General features: G+C 37.8%; 1 pseudogene; it reads left to right on the top strand.

Moving 5' to 3' along the window:
• The first annotated feature begins 6,059 nt into the window (after window positions 1–6,059).
• Window positions 6,060–6,873, top strand: LOC114488159 (annotated as a pseudogene).
• Window positions 6,874–21,530: the final 14,657 nt, after the last annotated feature.

The following is a 21,530-nucleotide window of genomic DNA, read 5'->3' as shown; positions in this document are numbered from 1 at the left end:
CTACAGGAAATACTTGCTTTGGAAGATAAATCTATGAACCAACCAAAACAGCCTACTTATGAAGACTAGTGGCTCACTTCACAACCCCCTCCTTATCACATCCACACAAACAAAGCTATTTTGTTAACAAACTCTGCCCAATCCCTGTTTCTTGCCTTGCAACATCTGCCTTAAAATCACTAAAAGCACTGTCTACTTTTTCCTGGAAATTCCCTCTTCAGAGACCTTGCTAAGAACCTATCACACTGGTGTTCTCCTTTACTGTAATAAGTCTAATAAATTCATATTTGCATGATCAACACATTTGACTAGTGGTCTTGGGTGGAGTTAAAGGTCAATAGCAGCCCTAAAATGAATTTGACATACACCCCAACTGTGAAGAATATAGCTGAGGTGGGAAAGCTAATTTTGAGTTATTTATCTTAGATTGTGTTCTTTTCCCCAAATAGGAGGCATGAGCTAACTTATAAAAATACAGTATTCTTACTCATTTTAAGTGACATGTAAAGTTATGAATCTTTCACTTACCTCTTCTTTAAAAGAATATTTTCTCATATCCTTATACTCCTAACTTTATTGAATGGTGTTACCTGAAAAATAATCATTTACTTTACTTTAACAGCTCTGTTAGGGCCTGAGTATTTATTATGGAAAATCTACATTTTCAGTTAAAGAATTCCTTAAAACATAAAGCCCATGCTTCCTTTTTAAAGTGTTTTCACCTAATGAATGTCAGTGAAAAGAATGTACTGTCTCTATTATATTATGAGATACTGTTTGTAGAAAAACAGTATATATACTGTATATTTTTGGTTTTTTATTATATTAAGTTATAACTAGTTGTTATCAGCTCTGGGACCTGTAATATATGTTGAATGAATAAAACAAAAATAAAAAAATAGTAATGAGGAAATAGTATTTGGTAAATGAATAAATGTGTAAATGAATGGGTATAAATTGACATAATTCACCCTGGCTGGCGTAGCTCAGTGGACTGAGTGTGGGCTGCAAACCAAACTGTCGCATGTTCGATTCCCAGTCAGGGTACATGCCTGGGTTGTAGGCCATGACCCCCAGCAACTGCACATTGATGTTTCTCTCTCTCTCTCTTTCTCGCTCCCTTCCCTCTCTAAAAAATAAATAAAATCTTTTTTTAAAAAAAGAAAATTCTTTTTTAAAAAATTGACATAATTCTAGGAATCCACAGTTGGCTATTAAATATATAATGAATATTTTGCCATTTCAAAAATGACTGCCAATAATTCTTTATCTTTAAAAGACTCATCTCGACCTTATGTGCTACTAGACAAGGATCTAGTCTACTTCAGTGGTTAGGGCCATTTAGAAAGTTGACGTGTCCCAACACCTCAGAAAGAGTACTCCTGCAGTTAATGGACTTTGTCTAAGTAAGTCTGATTTCAATTCAATCCAGCCATCATTTCTAAGTCTTTACTGTGTGCAATGCATTAGGTCAAGCACTGAGTGGCTATAGAGACCAGAAGACACAAAGGATGACCCAATGGACTACTTGTTCACAATAAAAGAATATGAAACACAAATAACTATGATTGAAGGTAAAATGACATATGCATACAAATGGAGATGAAAGAAATGTGATAGGGAGACATGGAGAGAAGGTATGATTTCTAAAAGTGGGACTAAAAAGCCTTCAGCATTTTCTGGTGATGATTAGTAATATGTCAAGTAGCCCTGAATTTTGAGATAAGATAGAAGATATTTTAAGCTGAACAGAAACAATGATGTCCAGAAATGCATGGGTTGGTAAGAGCTGCAGAAGATTACACAATATGGAAGACTATAATGGAAAGAAAAACTTAAAAGGTGTCAGGGACCAGATGTGAACATGCTAAGGAGTTTGCATTCACACCCATCTGTCCCACCTACAAGGTCTGAGGTAGCCAAGATTTTACCTGTGCTAGAATCATTTCAATAAGATCACACCCTCCAGGATTCATTTACCACTTAATACATTTCCATAGCATTGATTCTTGATTGCTCACTCTTGTGCTTCTAGGTGAAAAACAAACAAAAAAAGTTGTATTGAATTCAGCTTTAATATTCTATATCTTTAATTTCGTTACCAGAACTAAGCCTTTCTTCTCCCTATTGAGCCACTGGCAAATCAAACAATATTTGGATGACAATTCCCCCATCTCAGCCCTGTGCAGTAAATCTATACATTTCTCATGAAAATTATGTAGTACTTTATGGTTTGCTACCCATTTTCAAATACACATGACTGTCACATAATGTAACGTTTATTGTGTCCTTGTAATTTGGCAAACATTGTGCCTAGTTCTTCATATAGAATGTTATTACCTTCATTTAAAAATGAGAATATTATGGCTTATAGACCTTAAGAGACATCACGAGGTCATGGAACTAATATGTAGAAATAAAACCAGGGCTGACCCTAGAATTTCTACCATAACCATTATGCTATATTATTTTCTAAACACATACATACACACCACAAAACTAGTTATGACATTTTAATAAAGACAACAAAACAGTTTTGCAAATTAATGACTTTGTAAATATTACTCTACTAAACTTCTTAATTCATTCAGACTATCATTAAGTTGATCTCACTGTTTCAATTTATACATTGTCAAAAATGCATAATGTCATCTTTATTTATATTTTTAATGCTTTTTGAAAGGCAGTTTTTATTTATTTATTTGTTTGTTTGTTTGTTTGTTTTAGAGAGAAAGGAAATGAGGGAGAAAGAAAGGGACAGAATCATCAATGTGTGAGACAAATAATGTAGAAGAAAAACATCAGTTGGTTGCCTCTCTCATGCCCCCAACTGAAGGACTGGCCCAAAACCCAGGCATGTGCCCCGACTGAGAATCAAACCCAGGACCTTTCAGATACCAGTCCAGTGCCCAATCTACTAAGCCACACCAATCAGGGCTGCAATCTTCATTTACTTGAAGTTATGTGTCAAAGTTTCTGCATTAAAGGATAAATAGTTGCAAATGGACCAACATTTAAGCAACTACTTTGAAATCTAAACATATTTTATTATTTTAGATTTTAGAATTCCAAATATGTTATTTTAATATAAAACAAAATTCTCAAGAGGATAATTTCTACTAGCTGTTATAAATTGGCTTGGAGGAGGTGGGATCTTATTTCATAGATGAGTGGGCAGTTTGCATAGTATGCCTTCTGAACTCTGTCAGTGGTGTACTTCTGTTCCTTTTGTACAACCTATAGCACCAGTGGGGGCTTTCCCATCTCCCTACTCTCCCAAAAGTAACAACATCTTCCTGCTGTGCTACCGGTTGGATCTATGTCTGTCCCTCATTAAGTATGGCATGGCTGGCTGAAAGAAAAATGAAGTCTTATAGAAAACACAGGAGTACTATTAAATTGAATTTAAAGGAACATTTTATTAGAAAAACATTGAAGTCCTCTTGCTGTTTGTTAAAGAAATATCATTTTGATGCTATACATAATAGAACTACACAAGAAATTCTAGGCTAGAAGCAAACTACTAGTTTGGTGTGATTCCACTAGAGAAAAGAGTGGAATACCCTTTGAGGAGGCTTTGTCATCAGAAATTAATTCTAAAATCTCATGGTTATAAGATTGTATATAACAACAAAAAATGTGAAAAAATATCCAGCAGGGAAAACCAGGTAGTAATAGTTTTGCAATTAAGTGAAAACCATTAGGTGAAAACAAGTGCCCAGTTCCTCCTTAGAGAACAGATTTGTCTTTCCAAGAGAACAAACACTTGGACCACTGAAGATCAAAGAGAACAAGAGAAAAATATATTACATATAAAATATTTTTATCCTGGAGGCAACTAAAAGTGGTTTTCTTGGACAAAAATAATATGAGCCAAAATAACTTAAATTGTCATTTGGGGAATCATTATTGACTGTATAACAGAGTTAAGCATGTTCTGCAGATAATTCAATAGGCCTTAAAAACTCAGTAAATAAAAATGAGCAATGATTATGATGACAGCTTATCTAACCTTTTTTTTTTAACCTTAAGAATTTATTAAAGAAGAGATCCAAGATGGCAGAGGAGTAAGTAGAAATTATACACTAACCTCCTCCCGGGACAAGTCTGGAATTACTACTAAATTGTAGAAAAATCTTCCTGAACACTAGCTGGAGAGAAACCTTATAACCAAGGGCAGACAGGAGAAAACACTACACGACTATGAGGCTGGTGGGAAGTGTGCAGAATGTGCAAGAGGGCAGGCTGGGCTCCCACAGTCAGAAACTGAAGTTCTGGAGGGATATTTCAGCAACCAGGGGGTTCCCCCTGAGAAGTGTGGAGTCTAAACAACAAAATGAGCTCCCCAGCACAGGGCTGGAAAGGAACCCAGATGACACCCAGCTGTGAAAAGCAGCAGGGTTTCTGTCTGCCATGGAGATATGACTAGAGACATAGAGAGCCTCTTAAAGGGCCAATGCACAAAATTTCATTTGCAGCCACTTATCCTGGGTCCTGGCAGAGAGGGCAGAGTGGAATAGAGCAGACACTTCAGGAGGGTGTGGGGCTGGTGGCTCTGGGGAGAGAGCTAAAGGAACAGCTGCCAGGGTCCCTGTGCTGAGTCATTCCACGTACCACTGAAGCCATCTTTCTCATGGAGAGCACTCCTCTCCATGTGGCATCAGCCTGAGGGGAAGCAATATCCCCATCCACAGGAATTACTCTGTCTCACCCTGTGGTGTTAAAGCCCAGCTGCTGATTTCAGCTTGAGGCTATATCACTGATCTGTTTCAGGTGGAAAATACAAAGAAGCAACCAAAATTGGAAGAAAAAGAAACAGACCCCAAATGAAAGAACAAGAGAATTCTCCAGAAGAAGAACTAGATGAAATGGAGGCAAGCAATTTATCAGATAGTTTAGAGTAATGATTATGAGGATACTCAAGAGCAGGGGAAAAAACCACAGAAACAGTAAAAGAGGACCAGTCAGAAATCAAGAATACAAATTCTGAATAAATAATACACTGGAAGGAATAAAGAGTAGGTTAGATGAAGCAGAAGATCAAATCTGTGATTTGGAAGAAAAGGTAAAAAACACCTAGGCAGAGCAGCAAAATGGAAAAAGAATTTTAAAAAATTGATGAGAGCTTAAGAAACATTTGGGACAAGCATAACAACATCTGCATCATGTGAATACCAAAAAGAGGAGAGCGAACAAGGCATTGAGAACCTATTTGAAGAAACAGTGACAGAAAACTTCCCTAGCCTGGTGAAGGAAAAAGAGATGCAAGTCCAGTAAGCTCAGAGAGTCCCAAGCAAGTTGAACCCAAAGAGGCCTACACCAAGATACATCATAATTAAAATGCCAAGGCTTAAAAACAAAGAGAGAATCCTAAAAGCCACAAGAGAAAGACAGGTAGTTACATACAAGGGAGCACCAATCTCAGACATTGCTCAGATATATTTGTCAGGTCATTTCATTTGTGTATTTTTTCTTTTGTTTCCCTTGCGGAACCTCAAACTAAAAGTTTTTGCACAGAAATGGAAATCATCAACAAAATAACAACACAACCCACAGAATGGAAGGATATATTCACCAATATACCTGTTAAGGTTTTAATATCCAAAATTCACAGATGGAGAGCAAGATGGCAGCTAGTGGGGTGGGGGGATGTTAGGAGGTGGAGGGACTGAGCAAAAAGGAAAAAGGTTTCATGGACATGGACAACAGTGTGGTGATTGCTGGGGCGAGGGGAGTATAAGAAGACTAATGATAATGGAAAAAATACAATAAAGATTAAATTAAAAAAAGAATTCATTCAAGTAAACGTGTTCTCTAACAGAAACAAGGGTTTGTTTCAAAAAATTGTTTAGCATACTACATAAATGTATTGCTAAGTTATAGGCCTATGTTCTGGCAAATACTAGCATGAAAGTTCAAGCAAATTATTTGAGAAACCTTATTCACTTTACTTATACTTAGCACTAGGAAAATCAAATGATTAGGTTTCTGATGAAAATGACTGCTTTAGGGGGCCGGTGCCTGGAGTGAGGGTTGCGGCTGCTGGCTGTGTAGGGGCCATGCAGCCTGGCCCCGGGTTTCTGGGTCCAGCACCCTGGCCACAGTGCCCAGCACAGCACGCCGGTGCCTGCACAGTGAACCTCAGAGCTATCGTGTGGAGCAGGCTCCTGAGGAAGAGGTGGGTGCTCACCATAGTCTTCCCGCTCTCTCTTGTCCACTTCCTCACCAGCACCTTCAAGCAAGAGGAGAGGGCAGTGAGAGATGGAATCTCCTCCAGGTTCAAGACCATGATCAGCCCTTTCTGTGGAAAACGCGGTTTAACTTGGGCAATAGCAGTTGACCCAGCAACCAGTGCTTTCATTCAAGGGAAGCACCTCATCATGGGACAAACTAGGATATGTTTGTGAAAGGAAGGATTTGTTGGTGATTGGCTGCTGTAAGGTCAATGTCCAGGGCACCAAGCAGTAGTGCTGTGAGGGCTACTTGTCCAATGGCTGCTGCAGTGCTTAGGAGCACTGCGTTTCCTGCTGCCAGCAGCCCAACAAGCAACTTCTGGAGCAGTTCCTTGACCTGGCAGCTGTGGCACTCCAGAACCACTTCATAGCAGTCAATGACTGCTTTGAATTGTGTTTGGCTAAGTGCAGGACCTCATCCCAGACCATGCAGCCCGAGAACACCTATAGGGATCCCACAGCAAAGTATTGCTTCAGAGAGAGCCCTCCTGAGCTCTTCTGGCGTGATGGACGCAGAAGATTTGCCAAGCCCACGTGACTGAAGCACTTCAAGCCAGGCTTCAGCTGTCACTAGTCCCTCGGAAGAAGAGGGAGTTGTCATGTGGAAACCTTGGCTTTGACCACTTCTTGGCTTTGACCACCTCTTGGCTTGTACTCTTTGGCTCATTCCCTGCTGGGCCTTACCAGATGGAACTAATCTGTAAAGCAGCTTGGAAACACCAGTGGGTCACATTTGAAAAAGACGACTGCAGGCAACCTTGTGGAGGGGTTGGTGCTTTAGGTGCCTCCACCACTGCAGCTGCTTGGGGTCTTGTGATCACTCACAGTGCTCATTGGGGCCCTTCACTGTAAAGTTATTTACTGAATTACTTTGGAGTAGTGGGGAAATTAGAATGTTTTATATGGGAAAATGCCTTGCCTTGATATTTGAATATATTCAACACTGTGTTGTTGTTGTTGTTACATTGTGTTCTTGAGATTCATGAATTATATCATCCCTTCACCCAGATAAAATGTTTGGTCTGTTAGAACATGCATGTTCTCTCAAGGTAGTTATTTTGGTTTTGTTTTAACCGCATCCTCAGGAGTGGGCCCTGAACCCCTTATGCTGACATCTAAAATTGTCTAAAATCTCAAAGATACTGTTCCATTCCAATCTAGTATCAAACTTCCAGCAGTTGGCACCAAGAGCCCTCAGATTTTTTCCTAGGGGTGTTTGGGATACTTACATACCTATGTGTGAGCATCAGTTTTACTAGAGATTCTGACTTATTTTTTCTGGAGGATTTTATTCTTATTTCCTGTGAGGTGACTGGTTTACTCAGTGGTGGTCCAGTGGCAGCCTCAGGAAAATCACTGGCAGATTCCTCTCCTTCCCTGTCATAGAAACCCTATGTTAAGGTGATTCCTCAAAGTCTGTAAGTGGTCATCCTTTATTGCTTTCAGCTTCAGGAGCTGTAACAGATATAGATGTTTAGTTTCCCTGTGATTTGAGAAGAAAATCCAAGTTTGAAGCAAAGAGTTGTAAAAGACCTAACATCGACCCTCAGTGGGATGAGTGAATGAATGCTGGACATGCAGGTTGCTGGTCCACATGCTCCAGGCATGCCCCGTGCTTCTAGCACAACAGTAAATCTCTCCGGGTCAAGGCCAAGAGTATTTGGTCTTCAGATCAAGGCATGCCCCTTGAATAGTACCACTCTTTGCTCTCAGGAGTTCCATTAACGCACAACTCTTTCCTGGAATCCCCCACTGACCCCAGGATTGGGCAAGGTCTTTTTCACTTTTTTGGTTGTTCAACTTGTTGACCTTGGTGCAGAGCACTACTTTTATAATCTTTCTTCAATATATTTTTTCCAATGGAGTTTTTTTTCTTTGGGCCATACTTACCTTTCAGTATGTTTCTGCAGTATGTAATGGTCATTTCCCTTAACTTCCTCCTATTACATCTTACACTTACCTTCCCAATGTAGTTTGTCCCCATAAATAAGTTTTCCTAAAGAATAGACTGTGTGTGTGGCAATTGTTTTTAAATGTTAGAGCACAAGAAATGTATTTAGTTTGCAATGAAATTTTCAGGTTCTCCGTGTATTCATTGGTGCTAAATCAAACTTTGTATGTAAAGGAAATATGCATGTCAGAATGAAAAAAAAACCACTGCTTTACATTTTTAGTATACTTTATTGATTATGCTATTACAGTTGTCCCAATTTTTCTGCCCTTTATCCCCCTCTTCCCTGCATGCCCCCACCCTCCAGCATCACCCCCCCCAGTTCATGTTCATAGGTTGTACATATAAGTTATTTGGCTTCTCTATTTCCTATATTATTCTTAACCTCCCTCTGTCTATTTTGTACCTGCTATTTATGCTTCTTATCTCCTGTACCTTCTACCCCCCATTCTCCTCCTCTACCTGTCCGATGGTAACCCTTCATGTGATCTCCATTTCTATGATTCTGTTCCTATTCTAGCTGTTTGCCTAGTTTGTTTTTGTTTTGTTTTTTAGGTTCAGTTGTCGATAGTTGTGAGTTTGTCATTTTACTGTTCATAGTTTTTGATCTTCTTCAATTTCTTAGACAAGTCCCTTTAACATTTCATATAGTAAGGGCTTGGTAATGATGAACTCTTTTAACTTGACCTTATCTGGGAAGCATTTTATCTGCCCTTCCATTCTAAATGATAGCTTTACTGGATAGAGCAATCTTGGATGTAGGTCCTTGCCTTTCATGACTTGGAATACTTCTTTCCAGCCCTTCCTTGCCTACAAGATTTCTTTTGAGAAATCAGCTGATAGTCTTATGGGAACCCCTTTGTAGGTAATGTTCTCCTTTGCTCTTGCTGCTTTTAAGATTCTCTCCTTATCTTTAATCTTGGGTAACTTAATGATGATGTGCCTTGGTATGTTCCTTCTTCGGTCCAATTTCTTTGGGACTCTCTGGGCTTCTTGGACTTCCTGGAAGCTTATTTCTTTTGCCAGATTGGGGAAGTTCTCATTCATTATTTGTTTAAATAAGTTTTCAATTTCTTGCTCTTTTTCTTCTCCTTCTGGCATCCCTATGATTCAGATGTTGGAACATTCAAAGTTGTCCCAGAGGTTCCTAAGCCTCTCCTCATTTTTTGAATTCTTGTTTCTTCATTCTGTTCCAGTTGGATAATAATTTCTTCCTTTTGTTCCAAACCATTGATTTGAGTCCCTGTTTCCTTCCTGTCACTGTTGGTTCCCTGTATATTTTCCTTGATTTGACTTTGTATAGCCTTCATTTCTTCCTTCATTTTGTGACCAAATTCGATCAATTCTATGAGCATCCTGATTACCAGTGTTTTGAATTCTGCATCTGACAGGTTGTCTATTTCCTCATTGCTTAGTTCTTTTTCTGGAGTTTTAATCTGTTCTTTGATTTGGACCATATTTCTTTGTCTCAGTGCACCTGTTATGTCGTAAGGAATGGAGCCTTAGGTATTTTCCAGGGTGGGGCAACCCCCTTTTCTGCACTCTGGTGCTGTCTGTGGGGGAGGGATCAGAGAGGGAACAATGCCACTTGGATGCTCTTCTCCAGCCCCACTTTCCATCACTTCCCTTGCTTCCCACAAGTGGATTGTGTCCTTTCAGTGCTGATTCCCAGGTGGGTGCGTTTGTGTGCCTTCTAGGATCCTGTGGGCCTCTCCAACAAGTTCTCCTGTGAGACTGGGAGTTTCTTCCACCTTTGAAACCCCCAAGGTATTTTACAGCTAGAGGTGCTGAGTCTTTAGTTTCCCACTCCACCAGCCACTGCCTTGCCTGCCCCAGCTCACCAGCTGCTGCTGCCTTGCCACCAGTCTTCTCTGCCCCCGGCTGCCTGTTTCCACCCCTTCTGCTGGCCTGGATGAATGTTTTTTTTTTAACTTCTTGGTTGTCAGAGTTCCATGCAGTTTAATTTTCTGGAAGTTCTGATTGTTTATTGTTTTTTAAATTGGTTATTATCCTTCTTTTTGTTGTGCAAGGAAGCAAAGTGTTTCTACCTACGCTTCCATCTTGGCTGGAACTCTACATTTTCAACAAAATAAAAAGCATAGTACAGAATCAACAAACTTTGAAATTTGAATTTTGAAATATTATGTTGTAAAAAATAAAAATTGTCATTGTTTTTCATTATTCAATACACTTTCAACTTTCTCCTCTTCCAAATATTCTTTTTCTGCCCTTTTAGTTCCCTTTATTTCTTACTCTGATTCATACAGTATCAAAGGATGATGACATTCAGAAACACATGAATATAGATAAAGTAGGAAACTCATAGCATTGAAACCCTGTTCTGAGTTTATATATTAATCTACATATATTTGTCCTTTCAACCTCTGAGGAAAAGTTATCATTTCCCACTTCAGTGTGTTTTAAATAACCTCCTCCCTAGAGTATAAAGTTAAATTTCATTATACTTATTTTATATCTCTTTCTCTATTAGTCTAAGTCCCTTGAGGGCAGGACTCTCTAAACACCATTGTATCCTGACTGTATCACTGGAACATCCAACTCTGAGGGACCAGCTCAATGTTTAGGACTGAACAAGTGGGTTGCCACAGTGTCATAATTTCCTAACCCCTGCTATAGAAGAAGGCTATATGGTCAGGAGTGGGCATAAACACAAAAGTGAAAGACTAAAGGTGAATCTAAAAACACTATAGTTTGGCTGAGGATTATTTATTCCTCAGGCAGTGTGTCCAGAAATAAAATATGGTTGTCTTCTGGTTTCTAAACCTTATAAAAATGGTACCATAGACTAAATGGCTTCCTACATTTTGTTACTGAGAAATGCCCATGTTGACACCTGTAGCTCCTAGTTCATTATTATAAACTATTATATAATATTCTATTGTATCAATAGAACACAATTTATCCTGGTTCCTGCTGATAGACATTTAGATTATTTACTATTTACTAACTTTTTAACTATTAAACAATGCTGAATCTTGTATAAATTCCCCTAAACACATGGTATAGTTTCTGAAGAAACTATACCTAGCAATAAAATTGCAAAGTCATTAGACATAAGCAAATTTAACTTTACCAGATAGTTCCTGTGGTAGGTAGGATACTAGTCCCTTAAAGAAAGTCATGTCCTAATCCCCATAATTTGTGAACATATTAGTTTTCATGCAAAGGGGAATTGAGGTCGCTAATCAACTGACCTTGAGAAAAGAGATTATCCTGGATTATCTGGGGGCTGGGGCGGGGGGGGGGGGGGGGGCGGGCAAGGTCATCACAAGAATCCTTATAAGTGCAAGAGGGAGGCAAACTAGTGAGAGGAACAACCAGAAAGATGGAAGCCTGGAAAGGGCTCAGCTCAATATTTCTGATCTGAAGATGCAGGAATGGGGCCAGGGAATGTAGACTGCCTCTAGAAACTAGGAAAAATAAGAAAACACACCCTTTCTTAGAGTGCCTAGAAAGGAACCTGGTCCTTCTGATACTTTGATATTAATCAGAGAGGCTCATTTCAGACTTCTGACCTCTAGAACTGTGAGATGATAAATTTATGTTGCTTTCATCTACTTAATTTGTGGTAATTTGTTACAGGAGCAATTGAAATTTAATACAGGTTCATATTGCAAACAAATGTGAGCTCATATTAATTTATAAACTGTTGACATAAGAACATCAAACCTGTGCAGAATTTTTATAAAAGTTTATTTGAGCCAAGAATACAACTGGAAAAAAGACAGATAAAAACTTTGGACAATAACAGTTTGCAATTTCTTTGCATTTGACGGTAAGGAGGGAAGATAAGTAAGATTACATATAGGTGGGAGGAATCAACTTGGATTAAAGGATATTTAAATTTTTGCTGTCTCGCACAGGTTAGAATGAGTCTGAAAGGGGTCACTTCAAAAGTGTGTTAATCTAGATGCACAGAAACGAAGGACAGGGCTTGCTGAAGGCAAAGACAAGCCTCTTAATAAAGAAGTTATATGCCTGGGGTGTGATCTGCCAGTTAGTTTATGACCAGGTCACCCTGTGAGTTTACTTTGCATAAAACCTCTTTTTTCATCCACAGAGTTTACTAGCAGTATGTGTAACACCTTAGATTTATTGTTTGTGCATGGTTTCAGGAAAGAAGATAACTATGTTTTCCAATATGAATAACTACTCAATATAATTTATTGTATCATTTCCCTACTTTATGTAATGCCAATTCCATTATTATACCAAATTTCCATATTTAGCTGCATCTGTTTTTTAGTTTTTGTTCTATTCCTTTGGCCTTTTGATCTACCCTGCTGCAATACCATATTATATTGATTACTGTTGCTTTATAATTTCTATCACTTATAACTTACTATTGTGTTGTGGTTTTACTTTATTCTTCAAAGTTGTTTTAGCAACTCTTAGCATTTTGTTCTTTCATATAAAAATTTTCAGATTCTCTCTTCAAATATTTCTTCTTTGATTTTCTAGTATTTTTTCTTCTCCTCTAGCTCTTCTAGAAGCCTCTCAATTCATTTTGCATCTCTTACAACTACTCTTTCTTGCTTTATTTAACTGCTTTCTCTATGCTTTGCTGTGGGTGAGTTTAACACCCTCAGCAATTTCTTCCAGTTAATTAATTTAGTAATTAATTTCTAGAGTTTCTCTCATTGAATAACTTATAGAAGGCGGGGGCAGGGGGGAGAGAATGCTCCAGAATCCCAACTGGCAGTCAAACTGATTCTTCCAGAAAGCAGCATTGTACATAATAATCTTTTAAAAATGATATTAGTATTTATGGACATTCAGGAATGCCATGGGTTAAAGAGAATTTTGAGAGCTAGTGTGGAAACTCACTATAGAACACTTGGTTCTAAGGAAAAATGTGCCCTAGGTCCCAAACAACAGACTTCAAAACGAATTTTTAAAAAGAGTCAGTTCTTAAGGTGAGAACTGCTGTTATAAACACACACCCACATAAACACCAGATGCATTTTGTTTATATGTGCTTCATAATCTTAACTCCCTGTACTTGTAAATAGATTTAATAGTGGCCTTCTAAATCATCTATTATCTTAATGACATCAACAAAAATGTTTAGTTTTCTGAAAGCCAAGTCTGAAGTCTAAAGATTTTCCTTGGCATTAAAGAAGAATTATAATACTAAAAAATGCAAATAGAAGCCATACTGAAGAGAATTACCTAAACGATTTTTATAAGGGTTTATGTAGCTCTTCCCTTAATTATTAAGCCAATGAACACTAAACCAAATGCATTCCCCTTCCATACCACCACAGCCTTTTCATATGCTGAAATTTGAAGCACTGTATCACCGGCCTTTAAAGCTTGTTTTAAGGGGCATATTAATGATATACTCAAAAGTACTACAGTAAGCATCTTCCCTCAGGAATGCTCAAAGAAAAATTATCACTTAAACACAGGTCATCTTTGGAATCTATTCACCTTGACATTTTTGATACCTTTTTTTCCCATTTAGATAATCCCCTTTCTCTGATTCAAATATTAGCCACTTTTTGAAAAGTATTATGCCCTTCTATATTCCAACAAAATTCCTCCTTTAATACCCTAAATTAGTGCCTCTGTCCCTCTGTAAAATTCACATTTCCATTGTAACTTCATTGCAAAGTAGTTACAAGAAACTAATTCATAAAATACGACCTAGCATTAACAAAAACATAATGAGCCACTTTTCTTAGGAGAATTTTGTTATAAAATTTTCTTTGGAGCAAATACCAAAATAAAGGAATCTATTTCTAACAATGGATTATCTAACAGTATTATAGATGATAAATATGATAAACAATAAATGACAAACTTATTGCCCCATCACATTAAGAATCATGCATATAAAATTTAACCTGGTGTCTTGGGACATATGGGATACATAAGTGCAATTAAATATTCTCTGCTTTTGTGAGTTTTACTAATTTAGATACTTCATATAAGGGGAATCATGCAGTATTTGCTCTTCTGTGACATTTATTTTACTTAGCTAATGTTTTCCAGGATCATCCACATTGTGGCAAATAGCAGGATTTTCTTCTATTTTTTAAACTAAATAATAATTTTCCCATATCCTCGCCAACACTTGCTATCTTTGGGTAGTTTTTTGATAGTAGTCACCCTAACCAGTGTGAGGTGATATGTCACTGCATTTTTTATTTGCACTTCCCTGGTTTTTAATAATGTTGAACATCTTTCCACAAAATGTGGGGGAACACATGGAAACTTTGGGGGGTGTTGGATATGCCTCTTAACTTTATTGTCCTGATGGTATCATGGGTTTTTGCATAGGTCCAAACTCATCAAACTGTACACATTAAATGTGTATAGCTCTTTGTATATAAATTATACTTTAATAAAGCTCTTTTAAAATAAAGCTATTTAAAAAGTATGGATTTTTTTTTTTAGTCAGGTAAACTGGAACAATTATGGCTCCTATGTCATGACACCTTTGAGCCACTCATATCATATGTGATTCACCCAAACAAGAGTACTTGCCAGACCCTTTCTGTGAGGTGTGCTGTTTACCAAGCCTGCTCATCTTCAATACCAAAATGTTTTAGCAAGTTCCTTAGGGACCTATCTGGTGCAAGTAATGATCTGTGGGGATACTTAAGTGGATTATAAAATTTAGGATTTATGAAGATTGAAAATTAAAGGTAAACTAAGAAAGCCTGAACTCAAATTCAGGTGTAGACTTTGTAACCCAAGTTTCTCAAGACTCAACTATGACAATACTAACAACTCAAATTACATTGACTCTTGCCTGCATTCTCCACAATAACTTCCATCTCCTGTGAGTAACTTCCAAGTATTTTGGGAGAACCCAGAGTATGATTTGCATATACTTACAAACTCTTTCGATGATCTCTACAACTGCCTCCAGTTACTCTTGTTATTCCCCAATAACTCTACTACGTGCCCTGGTATAGGCCCCTTTACCAAACACTGCAGTCACTGAGCTGAGACTAGGAGATAAAATGACAAAGGGGGTCAGAAAAGGCTCTAAAAGCTGGAAAAGTTAAGCAAGATTTTCTCATAGAATCTCCAGAATGCAGCCCTGTATTTCTTCCAACACCTCGGTTTTAGCTGCATAATACTTATTTCAGATTTCTGACTTCCAGAATTATAAGATAATAAGTTTGTATAGTATCAAACTATTGGATTTGTGATCATTTGTTACAGCAGCAATAGGGAATTGGCACAGCAGGGACATGAATCTTCCCTGGTCCAATCACATTCTCCTTCCCTTTTGTTGGTCAGTGAGTGTGGCTTCCAGCTCCTCTATCATGGTTAGCACTGGTCCTGATCCATATCCCAGAATTCCTGTTTCTCCCCCTCAGATCTTTAACACTCATTGCAAAAAATGTTCAGTCTTCCTTTTATCAGTCTCATAGTCTATATGCCCATCCCTCCTTCAATTGTATTCTCAGCAAAGTGCTGGATGCAGATAGCTGTTATTCGGGGGTGGCTCATTTCTGAGGTAAATGATCCTTATTTTGTATTTTGCAACTCTTTTGTTGCATTTTCTTTCTGACTTATATTGGGGAAAAAACACTCAAAGGTTAATTGCCACCTGAAAAACCATTTCCTGTAATGCTGAAATCAGTGGCTCTGTGGTATGTGTGTGTCACACAATCAGACATCCTCTATGATTAGAGCAGCCTTGCACTGCACTTTGAAAATGTCTCATTCATAATGTGTGTGGGCCACACCCAAGAGACTTGAATGAGAAAGCAGATGTTTGACAAGTGATTTCTAGGACTGTGGCATGCTGAGATTTCAGCAAGCTTGTGAAAGAGGGAAAGGCACTATGAGAATTTGAAAAAAACTACATACAAGTTACAGGAGCAAAAGACCAAAAAAATAATAATAATAATGGCAGACAGAGCCTAGAACAAAAGAACTACAAGACATTCATTCTGGGGTATGGGAAGGAAAGTCCAAAGGAGGGGAAGATGGGCACAGAAACAGTCCTACGACCAACGTTGTAGACTTCCCTACTGTATCAACATTTCTTCAAACCATCTGAACTTCTAGAACTTCTTTATGCTGACCAATTTTCCTATTCACAAGCAGAATATCTTAAAACTGAGGGTTAGTCAGTGGCGCAACCCAGAAGGAAATTCCTGCATAATTTTTTGTCAACAGGTTAACATTTCTTCTCCAGTCTAGTACATAGTATAGTTATTTAAGTAATAAATCTTAATAATTCTTGAAAAAGGAAGGAAAGCATAATTCAAGTTAAAATACAAGTGGCAAAATAAACATGAGTTAAGCTGCTTTTCTATACACAGCTGAAATTTTAGAGGTAGAGTTTGTTATTATTGGGTTAGCACATATCATGTCAGGAGGTCTTAATTTTGGCAAGAAAGAAAGCTGATGGAAAGTTTCTCTGGCTAACAAAAATCCTTTTAAGGACCCATGGAAGATATCCATTACAGAGAATTGAGAAATCCATGAGGAAAAAGAAACATTAAAAAATACTATTTTTGTTCTGGCTCTCATGTTTTCTTTTCTCTCTTTACAGAAATAAAATCAAGGATTTCTTACTTCCTAGGTCAATGAATCTGTGCAGGCTCACAAATGTATGTTTTGCTCCTGCGGTCTCAGGCAAAAGTAACTGACCTTCACATTTAAGAAGTGTGAATAATAAATGCTCAAAGACTTAGTACTTTAAGAGTTGGAAAATTAAGGTAAACATTTGGTGAGTTTTCATTGAAAACATTAAAGTATTTTTTCCAGGTGTTACTTTTTCACAAGAAATCTGAAGACTTTATAATATTTTTAGAGGAATATTCTTATTTACATGATTTCTTTGAACATATAAATTTTTGCTTATAACAAGCTATATTATAAAGCATATATTAGTTATTTTTCCCAAATGTGATCTATGACAATCTAACAATAATCAGTTAACATTTTCTTCCTCCTTTAAAATCAACCCAGCTATTTAAAACCAACCTACTGACTTACATTCTATTGTGAGAATACTAGCTTTCATTAATTAGAATTCCTGGCTAGTCCCATATTGAAAGCTCTAATCCAGAAACAAATTGATTTCTTAATTACTCTCAGAAGAGTTTGAAGAATTAAATAAATAGCTCAAAGCTGACCTGTATCAAGAATACAATCCAGGAAAAAACTGCTGAGACAGGTGTCAGAACTTAATAAAAAATATGGTTGAGTAGCAAGCTCAACCTGTCTTCTTTCACCAACCTCACTAAGAAACTAACCAGCGAACTAACTAAACTGGTTCATGTAGTATAGTGAAAGAGCTCCCTGACCAACAGGGGCAGCATCACCTGGGAACTTAAAAATACAAACTCACAGGCTACAGCCTAACCTACAGAATCAGAACCTCTGGGATAGGACCCAGAGATCTGTATTTGAGTAGCCCCCTAGTTGAGTCTGGCCATTATGATACATTCTAAACTTTGAGAACCTCTACAATAGAGCTACTGAAGTCATGGTCACTAGTCTGACCAGGTATGAGCTGCTCATCTGTCCACACAGAGGCAAGGTGACACACTAAGCACGAAAGACATCACAGAAAACCTAGCTGTGTCCTGTTGTCTCTGCTTGAAGAACAGCCATGAGCAAGTGACCTCTACCTAACCCTTAGGTTTTCCATCTTTAAAATAGAAAATAAGGTTTTAAAAAATCAAATTTGGAACAGTTTATATTTTTATTAAAACATTTTATATAATTATACCATAATTTTCATAGCCATAGAATAGACTACACTCATCTTCAACATTTAAGAACAGAATCCAGAAATGCAGAATGAGTAACTCAGTTTATGATAAAGTAAAACTTTAACAACCCTCACATTCTTATATATATCATATGTGAAATGCATTAAGACTCTTTGTTATAGAAGTGTGGACCAAAAGGAAGGGGTTCTATGCAAAAGAACCTCACTGGTTCACCTGATCATAAATTTCTAACTGGGAAGGTCATGGTCAGTAGTCCTGCTCCAGGCATATAACTTCTCTAATGAAAGGTTTTAAGTCTATCCTGTCTATTGTTCTTCTTCATCTAGATTTACACACCTTTGAAATACCACCCCCACCCCCACAGGAGTATTAACACTCCAGAAAGCAAAAAATCTTGTTACCTATCCTGTAATCCAATCCTCACCTTGCTTTCTCCAATCTTTCTACTTTTCCTCCTTAATTTCAAATGCATAAAAGAAGCTGCAACACTGTTATTCTCCAGAACATTTGACATCTTGCTCCCTAGCATAAGTCGTCAGTTTGGCTGAAATCAACTAAAAAATTCTCTACATATTTGGAGGTTTCTTACAGAAGTCACATACAGCTGACTACAAGGTTAATTCTTTGCAATATTTACAAAAATCCTTTCTAAAAATTCTTAAGAAACATCTACAGATATTATTAATATAATTGATAGCTGCAGATTTTGTATTTGCAAATTTGTCTACTTGCTAAAGTTTATTTGTAACTCCAGAATCCATACTTGCAACATTATTTCAATCATCAAAAAAAATGTGCAGAGCAATGAAAAATTTGAGTTGCCTAACACACACATTCATTCCCCACCAGGTAAAAAAAAACAAGAGCTGCTTTTTCGTTACAGCTCTTTGTTGGTGATACTGTTACAGAAAATCAACCCCGCACCTGCCCCTGGGGGTCTTGTTACTCTATGGTTCTTTTTGCCCACTGCAGGTAACAGTTGTGGCTCTCAATGCCAAAGTCTGATAAAAAGGAAAGGAATTATTTATTCAAAAGTTATACAGGTTCAGAATAATGGTGAAATGTCACCGTTAAATCCCAAAGTCCCTTTAAAACACTTACACACACACACACACACACACACACACACACACACACAGAGTCCTGCCTCCCCTTGCCAAACCAGGCCAGTCAGGAACACTGTATATTAAGAAAAGAAAACAGAAGTCCATAGCTCGGCTAGGCTCCCATTCTTAATCCAAAACCATGTGGCCCTTCCTCATGGTGGGCCGGAGAATCCTTCTGCATCCTTTCAAACCAAATGGCTAAGACAGAGCTCCCCATGGCTGTTACATCCTGCTTTCCTGCTTTCTAAGTTGCATGGTCAAGAGAGCCCCTTCTGTGCTCCCAAACCCTGTGGTAAAAGGCTCCAGCATGGCTGCCACACCTGGGTTTATATCCCAGCACAGACCTTCCTCCATAACCCCATTTCCAACTCCTCCCACACTGGGTTACACCTGCCAGTAGTCTGGTTTCTTCTTCCTTTCTGGGATGCCATTGCTAGTCCAGGCAAGCATGGCCCCATGACTCAGAAGCTGCCTCCAAGCCACTCTTGTAGGCGTAGGATGCCCCTCTGGCTATACCACATCAAGGGTTACAGTCAGTCTCATCTCCCTGTCTTTGTGCAGGTACAGGTTTTAATATTATTAAAACACTGGCCAAGATCTTCAAGTATGCAAAGTAGCTCTCAATGGCCCTGCTCCTCTTCCCTCATTCCCCAAGTGACAACTATGGGGGTTTTCTCCATTTGGGGGGACCTTCAGCTCAACACCCCATTACAATTTTGCTGTTACAATGGCAGCCAGCTAGTGTTGCTAAGTGGAAGAAGGTTGTGATGTTTCTTATAAACAAAATATATACATTATCTAAGCTGCTGTCAAGTATGAGTTACAGTCTGTTAGCCGTGATTTCAGTGTTAATCAAGTATATACATACTGCATATATATATATATATATATATATATATATACACACACATATATGACACCCACATAAAACAAGGCTATGTATTGGTTGATTGACAAAAATATTGTGACCATAGTTGCAGGAACCTAACCGTGCTTTTCTCCTGAAAGCTATGGTTCAATATTTTCTAATTCAATCCTCATGGACTTTATAGAATATACCTACTGCACACAAATAATGAGAATTGAGTGTGTTTAAAAGTCTAAAGCCAAAAGAAAACTAAAAACAAAGCTGATGAAATAAACCTTTGATAGCAAACAAGGTTTTGAGGACAGTGTATGTGTATATGTGTGTGTATATATACTATTTATAAAATATTTATATATAATCTTTCAAAACTTATGTATTATATATTACATATATAACCTTTCAAAAATTGTTAAAGGAAGGATTCTTTTTTAAAAGATTTTATTTATTTTTAGAGAGAGAAGAAGGGAGGGAAAAAGAAAGGGTGAGAACATGGATGTGAGAGAGGAACATTGATCGTTCGCCTCTTGCACATGCCCCGACCTGGGACTAAACCCCCAACCCCAGCATTTGTCTGACTGGGAATCGAACCAGCAACCTTTCATTTTGCAGATGATGCCCAAACAACTGAACTACACAGGTAAGGGTGAAAGGAATCTTGCTAAAGGTGGGAGGGAGGACATATCAAGTCTAAGACTTATGATGTTTATTTTTTAACTGTTTTATTTCCTAGCTAATTTGTATATATAAATATATTGAATTAAACTAGAGTATTTGCCAAGGTAAACTGAAAACTAACTTGTTTATGTCCATTTTGTCAAAGAATACAAATACCAGACTGATCATTGGGTGGTGAGCACACATGCAATATACAGATCATAGATCATAGAAATGTGCACTTGAAACCTATGTGATCCTAGTAACCAATGTCCCTCCGTAAATGTAACTTTAAAAACATAAATGCATGATTGAGTTTAAAATGCATAACGCTTTCTACCAACAAACAACAGCACATCCTGTTATACGCTCACCAGCGAGGCAGAATCTGTGATTAAGATTAAATAATTCCAATAAGCAGTATGATCTTGACTTCTTTTAAAAGAATTTTTATTGTATTTTTCCATTACCATTTATTCCCCTTATATCCTCTTTCACCTCTACCCATCTTCTCCCCCCAGCAATCACCACCCTGTTATCCATGTCCATGAGTCCTTTTTCATTTTTGCTTGATCCCTCCAGCCCCACCCCACACTCCAGAGCTGTCAGTCAGCCTGTTTTCTATGAGTTTGTCTATATTTAGCTTGTTAGTTCAGTGTGTTCATAAGATTCCACATATGAGTGAAATCATATGATATTTATCTTTCTCTGGCTGACTTACATCATTTAGCATAATGTCCTCTAGCTCCCATGCTGTCACAAAAGGTAAACTTTTTCTTTTTTTTACAGCTGAGTTACCATTGTGTAAATATACTGTAGTTGGTTTTATCCACTCATCCACTGGTGGACCCTTGGGCTGCTTCCAAATCTTGGCAACTGTAAATTATGGTACAATGAAGATAAGGGAGCATATATTATTTTGAATTAGTGTTTTGGATTTCTACATATAAATTTTCAGAAGGGTAATCACTGGGTCATAAAGCA

Source organism: Phyllostomus discolor, chromosome 2 (genome assembly GCF_004126475.2).
Source record: "Phyllostomus discolor isolate MPI-MPIP mPhyDis1 chromosome 2, mPhyDis1.pri.v3, whole genome shotgun sequence".
Lineage (NCBI taxonomy): Eukaryota > Metazoa > Chordata > Mammalia > Chiroptera > Phyllostomidae > Phyllostomus > Phyllostomus discolor.
Note: the sequence above shows the minus strand (reverse complement) of the source record. Positions and strands in the feature narration are given on the sequence as shown.